General features: G+C 28.9%; 1 long non-coding RNA gene across 1 annotated transcript; it reads right to left on the bottom strand.

The window, feature by feature from the left end:
* Positions 1-283: 283 nt before the first annotated feature.
* On the bottom strand, positions 284-3620 carry LOC114381474. The gene is made up of 2 exons (XR_003660058.1): positions 2973-3620; positions 284-556 (listed from the first exon to the last, which is right to left on the bottom strand). It is a non-coding gene; the product is annotated as an uncharacterized LOC114381474 (long non-coding RNA).
* Between the last annotated feature and the right edge of the window lie 4309 nt (positions 3621-7929).

Raw genomic sequence — 7929 nt, 5'->3', positions numbered from 1 at the left:
TAAAAATCATGTTAACTATGATTTCAGATTAATCGAAAACATAAAACTTTTTATACTATCAATAAATTCATTATTTTTTTCTCTATGGAAACAATTAACTAAATCTAGAGAAAAGGAACACACAAAATAAAAAATGTTACTTCCATAGTGCCACGTGACCAACTGACCGTCCCACTAGTAACGGAGAGCATGCAATTAGAATTTAGAAATACCTCGTATAGGTCTGCATTGCCCCGACCCACTTTAAAAGCACCTAATACGATTGTAAACTATACGCATGAAATAAAAAACACATAATTGTTGCCAAAGATAGATAAATTTTCATTAGCATCTTTGGAAGAGAAACAAATAATACAAAAATAAGAGTTAACCCAAGCAATCATCTGAAACCTAGGCAGTTGCAAAGAGGGAAATACTGATCAAAAGGAGGCCTAACCAAGCTGAACCATAAATTACAACTTCCTAACATTGTTGGTGATTACTGAATAACGCTGTCACTGACCAAGTCTTATACACCATTTGAACTTGTTGGTTTCCTCCGTAACGCTTAATGTACCTAATTAATTTATTTGACTAACAAGTCAAAATCAAATAATTGTCAAACTTATTTCAATCAAAACATTACAGAAGAAATATTTTCTGCGGCATTCACTTGTCATAGTTACATTTTTATTCTGCATAGCAAACAACAATAGAAACCTTATAATTTTGTCCATGATGTCTCCCACTGACTACATTGGTGGGATGTCTAGGCCCTCATTTCCAAGATATTCTATGCTTTCAAACTACTTTTCCTATCAATCGGATCCCAAAACTAGAAAAAGAAAAATCCAACAGCAATTCAGATAGAAGAATCATTCTGTTTCACTTTGGCATCAAATAATATTCTTCTCTTTTGGTTGTTCAACGCATCCACTGATGCTAACCGGCGCATATGCTTTTTCCCAATTCCTACTATTGTGTTTCTTTTTGAAAAAACTGTTTTTGATTTACGAAAAATTCCATCATTGTTCAAAACATCTTTTTCTTCTCCCCTTTCTTTACCTCGATGAATGGAACCAACAAAATGAAGGTAAAAAAGGCAATAGTTGGGAAACAAAAAATGAGACTAGCTTAATGCTCTATGGGTGTTATACTGTTATTCGTTTGTTGCAAATCAGGTACTGATTTATGATTAATAAAAAGTTATTCTAAATTACCATAGATGTCTCTAAAGTGCATAAACAAAGATAAGGATGCGTTATCGAGCGCCATAGTTAAAAAATTATAAATATTTTTTGTTAAGTTAAAATTTCATGTATTTGAATTATTTTAAGATTATTATTTTAAAAATTAATAAATTTATTATATATTATAAATTATGATTAAATAATTATGTAAAACTTGTAAGGTGTCAGTATATATTAGAAATTCCAATCGATGAGATGCATTGACAATATTTTTTTTCATAAAAGCTTTTTACTCTTGATTCTTCTGTATTATAAGGACACTTTTAGTATTTTTCATAAAAGTATTAAATATTAATTTGATGTAAAATAATTGTGATCACTAAAATTTATGAATCAATACACCCTTACACCGATAAACTTTCTTCAAAAGATGTTTTTCATCTTCTAAAACTTGCCGTGAGGATATCTATTTTAACCCCCAAATTAATTACATAAAAAGACTGGTCTCAAAATGCTCTTCAAAAGACCAAATTCTCTAGCGAAGGGAAACATTACGCAAGTAAATAAACTATCAAACTTTTGAACTAAAAGAGGGCAACGCAAATAATAATGATGATAATGCTGTTGTCACTAAGAATGTGAAATCTCTGACAATAAGAATAGCTAAAAGTCTGACTCAGAACGGCTTAAAGCGAAATATATCTGCCCAAATTAATGGTAAAATATTCAGAGGCACACGGCCCTAGCATATGTCTCTCAGCTTAACTACACCTTACTCATCGCATGCCAAACAAATTTACAATGGTTGGTGTGTGTTTATTTTTACCATAGCATTGGTAAACTATCTCCTAATTTTACATACGTCTAATTTAGTGGTTGATTATTTTTTTAGAATTTTTCTTTTGATTTTGAGATCTTATTTAAGAAATCGAATAAAAGAGCATTTTGACCAACAACAATTTTTGTGAAACAAATTTTTGTTAACAATCTAATTTAAAGGAAATTATTTAGCAAAATTTTTGTTAACAATCTAATTTAAAGGAAATTATTTAGCAAATTAGCACAATAATTTGTGTTTGATTTTGTTCGTATCTAAAATTTTATTAGACCGATAACAGTCACATACAATAGATTGAAAAACACATGTGATAAAAAACAATAAAACTATTAGTAATATTTGAAAAAAAGTAAAAGTGTATCTCATTAATATTAGGAATAAATTTGAAAAAAGAAAATAATTTAAAAGAAATTTAATGCTACTAATTAAATTAATTAATTGAGGCTTATGAATACGTTCATATTTCATAACAAAATCATGGTTAAAAGTAACTAAACATAATAAAAAAAATCTCGTGTAAAGGTCCAAAATCCCTATATAAACATATCAATAGTTGTTTTTCTCTTCAGTAAGAAAAGTAGTTGTTTTTTCTATTTTTAGTTAGGGAAAGGGGGAAAGTGCGAAGTTATATATAGGAAGCATATTAAATTATGATAAAAATGAAAAAAGATATATCAAGCATATTAAGATTTTAAAAGGGGGAAATGTGTGACTTTTACAAGCTATTTTGCACATTTGTATTCAGATACATGGTAAAAATAATCAACCTTTCAAAAGTCTCACTGTCCTCCATAAAATTGTCTACCACAAATTAATATTTATTAAACAGCAATTAACAAAATAAATAATAGTAAATGTGAAAGTCACTTTTCTTTTGGGCTTTCACTTCCATTAAGCAAATGAAAAATTAACACAAAACAATAGAAAAAAGAAATAAAATAATGAAATGAAATAAGCCATCTTACTGTGTGTGTATTTCTAGATGAATCAGCCAACCCATCCAGCCCTCCAAGAATGAAGTCATTTCTCTGGAAACTGTATTTGCATTTTGTAGTCAGAAATTGAAGATTTCAAAACCAAATATCCAGTGAGTGGTGATCCAATCAGAAGCATGATATAAAAATAGTGGGTCGATTTTGTTAGCCCATAGTTCTCCTGCTGCTTCAATTCAAAGACCTCCTAATAACAAAAACCACATTTGCTACTTCCCCTTCTGAAATTGAGTGAGCAGTGAGGAGATATCACTCTTTTTCAAGCCACTTTTAGATGGAGAATTTTGATCACGGCTATAATAAATCCCAAGGGTAGCAAAAAAGAAGACACGTGAGGGGGAAAATCGAAAGGTGCCTGTCATATGTGGAACATAGGAGGGTGTGCAAGGGCATATGCTTTGGAAGATGCTATATTAGGAACCTCCATTTCACTCTTTATTACTTTAATTTATAGTCCCTTTAACAAAAAGTCACCCCCCAACACCACACAAGGTACTTAAGTCATCTCACTCCTTTATTGCTATTATGACCAAAGAAGGAGCAAAATCCTATAACACCCAATCCTAGCTACAACTCCAAACCCTCTCTTAACTGCACCACCCCATCATCCCAAATATGTAACACCCCTTTTGAAAGCTTTCTCATTAGCCCACCCCCCCCCCCCCCCCCCCCCCTTGCCCCATGCCACCAAACTTCCTTAACCAATTTGGCATGTGGGGGTGGTGGACATGTTGTGGATGGTGTGTTTTGGTGTGGCTATAATGGTATCCTCCTTATCTTTCCATGCTCCTTTTCTTTCAAGGCTATGCTAAAACGCTCCTTCTTGAGGGCGGTTTCTCTTGGAAAGGGCAACTTCAATCCTTTGGCATTTTTCAACTCCTCCACCTCACTTCACACACTGTGATTTGGGCTCTTGAGGGACCTCTCAGAATGGCAACACCCCTTTTATATGTACCGTACTCTCTTCTAGTTCTTTTCTTGTACAACAAAATTTAGATGCAGTTTCTTAGATGTTGGTGTTGCTTTCTAATCAAAATTGGAGTTTTACCTTGGTGGCACCCAGATTATCGAGGTAAAACTCTGATTTTGATAGAAAAATGACACCAAAAACACTATAAGAACTGTATGTAAGTTTTGTCGTGTTTTGTAATCCTTGTTTGTGATGTGATGATTTCAGCTGCAAACTATCTCTACGAGTCTGATCATGGTTACTATAGACTACATATGTTATCTAATAAATGTACGTTTGAATAGGCCTTTGGCCATAGTGTATTGTTGTTGTTGTCGGTTATAGGTAAATTTGACTCTAGTCATGTTTTTTTGCTAGAGTCTTCGCATCTTACATCATTATTCATTTACTCCATAGCACGAGATTTGTTGTTTTATTTTTTAGTTCTTTGGTATAAATTAATATCATATGATTTTATTGGACATATGGCACAAACTACTGCCATGTGCTTATCACATGGAGCATATAAAGAAGGCCCCCACTATGTAGTGTTGTAAACGTGTTCTGCAATACATCTTAGCAAACAAGGAGCATATATTATCCCTTCGTACGGAGAGATAGATTAGTGTTTTAGTGCTTCATGTTTTCTAACTTCATTTTCCTTGCTCAGCAGAAGATAACTCGCATATTTGCTTTTCTATTTTTATTTTTAAGGTTGGACCATTTGTTTGTCCTTTTCTTTTCTTTTTCCTATTTTTTTCCTCTTCAATAATATATCTTCAAAAAATTATTATCGTGTAAGGTTTCAGTGTTCGTTAGTAAGCGACATGCTAGCTGATGATATTCAATTCATACGTCAGTGATATCAACGACAACGTTAATTACAAATTTCTACACTAGCTATTGGTTGAAACTGATTCAGAACACGAACCATATTCGTTACTAGTTATTAGTCAATTACAAGGGAAAGCGGGTCCCAAAGTAATTTCAGCTTCTTTTCAGTTACGTTCAAATTTTGATCTTGTACCCTACGGATCCAATCTTATTTCGATCTCTGTACATAACCCCTCCCAACCAAGGCCAATCGTTGTTTTGTTCGGTTAAAGCCCAATCCAACTACCAGACATGCCTAGAAACTATCATCCACACAATTACATTTCGAGATTTTCCGAATATGGTAAAACATTCCAATACATCATTAACAACTCAATGGATGAATGACAGGTTGGCATGGACATAATTACATACTAAAATCTTTTGAATACTTTAGAACATTTTCACATGCCATAAATGTCTTAGCCCGTAGGGGGATATGCACGGTAGATTAGGACAAATAGTCTTCTTTTTTATATAACTGAGATGTGTGTATACTTCACTTGAATATTTTGAATTAGGTCATTTTCATTAGGAGAAAGTATTTTCTGAATCAAATCTAGTCTAAGTTTCTTTAATATAAAGTCGTAATTAATTATATGATATTTTTTTCAACAATTTTGCATGCACTTGGCAGAAATCACCTGTGATTTTCAGACTATGTTGTGGGTGTATCTATATACATTAAATTAAGTACAACTGATTTTGATCAAAATAATTTTATCCTAAACTGAGATGCATGTGTGTACAAAATTAGTCTCAATCATAAATTCTACTAACTTTTTTTTCTAAGTGGAGCCAAATAGGCACTAAACTAATTGAGAGTAATTCACCAAAAAGAAAAATCAATTGAGAGGAAAACATGAAATATCAGTTGTTCCGGTCACTTGAGGTAATCCAAGAGTATCTTTAACCCTCACTGCTGAGTTGTTTATTTTTAGATATTGTTGATTAATTTTTTTTAATATGGGAAATGATCTACGTGTCATATTGGATGACTTAAAACTAAGTTATGATTATTTATATAAGCAACAGTTATTTATGAGTAAAAAAAAATATTTTCTTATCATTTCAAAAATTATTTAAGGAGATAATTTAAGAGTTATTTAAACTATATTATTGAAACAAAATATATATGAGTTGTTTAATTATGATATGACATTATAAGAACCAATTAACATAAGATAAACTGATATATATATATATATATATAATATGTAGAGGATTGTTAACCTCCACACTTCGTATGAAAGTAATTAACAATCTCCACATTAAGTTGTAGATGAAAAAACCTAAATTTCATACTTTAATTTTTCTCTTATTAAAAACTCTACTTTTAAAAAGATTTTGGATAATAAGAGAAGTGAGAACTTACGTTTTCATCACTTTTTAATTTTTTTCTTTCTTTCTTATTTTATGTTCAAAAGACGTAAAATTAAAAAAAAAACTACATATTTAATATTAAAAAGAATAAAATTTATATATATATATATATATATATATATATATTTTAAAATCTTGACTTTTTAAAAGACTCTAGATGACAAGAAAAAGTAATAACTTAAATAAGAGAAATGATAACTCATGTTTTCATTATTTTTTAATTTATCTTTCTTATTTTATGCTTAAAAGACATAATGTTAAAAAAGATAAAAAAATTATATATTTAATATTAAAAAGAATAAAATTTACATATATTTTTTAACATCATGACTTTTTAGAACACTCTAACTAAATGACAAAAGAAAGCAATAACTTACTTTCATTTTGTTACTTCTTCATTTGTCTTCCTTTTTTCGCAATTTCAAACACAACTTTAAAGTGATGTGAAAAAATATTTAATGTGTAACTAATATTAAAAATAAATAAATTTAAGTATACTTATTAAAATCTCCATTTAAAAAAAATGGATAATCAAATAAATGACGACTCACATTTTTGTCTTTCTTATTTCATGCTTAAAAAATTTAATGTTAAAAAAGATTTAAAAAAACAATATATATTTAATATAAAAAAACCTACTAATATTCTTTAAAATCTTGACTTTTCATTTGTCTTCCTCTTTTCACATATGGGAACAAATATTCAATGTATAGTTGGTATTAAAAAGAATAAATTTAAGTATATTTATTAAGATATCTACTTTTTAAACAATTATAGCTAATAAGAGAAACCGTAACTCATGTTTTCATCACTTTTTAACTTGTCTTCTTTATTTTATGTTTAAAAGATGTAACATTAAAAAAGATAAAAAAAATCAATATATTTAATATTAAAAAAAATTACATATATTTTTTAACATCTTGACTTTTTAGAAGACTCTAGATAACAAGAGAAAACAATAACTTAGTTTCATTTTGTTACTTCTTCATTTGTTTTCTTCTTTTCATGATTTCAAACAAAAACGTCAAAATGATGTGAAAGATATTTAATGCATGTAAAACTAATATTAAGAATAAATAAATTTAAGTATACCTATTAAAATCTTCACTTTTAAAAAAAATCCGGATAATTAGAGAAACGATAACTCACCTTTTTGTCACTTCTTAATTTGTCTTCCTTATTTCCTGCTTAAAAATCGTCATGTTAAAAAAAATTAAAAAATGCATATTTAATATAAAAAAATAAAATCTACAAATATTCTTTAAAATCTTCACTTTTCATTTGTCTTCCTCTTTTCACGATGGTAGACTAACATTAAATAGATGTGAAAAAAATATTAATGTATAACTAATATTAAAAAGAATAAATTTAAGTATATTTATTAATATCTCCACTTTTTAAATATTAAGAGAAACCATAACTCCTATTTTCACCACTTCTTAATTTATTTTTCTTGTTTCATGTTTAAAAGATGTAACATTAAAAAAGAAAAAAAAATCAACATATATTCAATATAAAATAAAATAAAATTTAGAAGACTCTAGAGGACAAGAGAAAGCAATAACTTACTTTTTTTTAATACTTCTTCATTTGTCTTTCTCTTTTCTCAGTTCATGCAATGTTAAAGAGATGTAAAAAAATATTTAATGAATAATTAATATTAAAAAAGAATAAATTTAAGAATATTTATTAAAATTTTGATTTTTTTATGAGACTTTCAATGAA

Source organism: Glycine soja, chromosome 13 (genome assembly GCF_004193775.1).
Source record: "Glycine soja cultivar W05 chromosome 13, ASM419377v2, whole genome shotgun sequence".
NCBI lineage: Eukaryota > Viridiplantae > Streptophyta > Magnoliopsida > Fabales > Fabaceae > Glycine > Glycine soja.
This window is presented reverse-complemented; position numbering and strand designations above follow the sequence as displayed.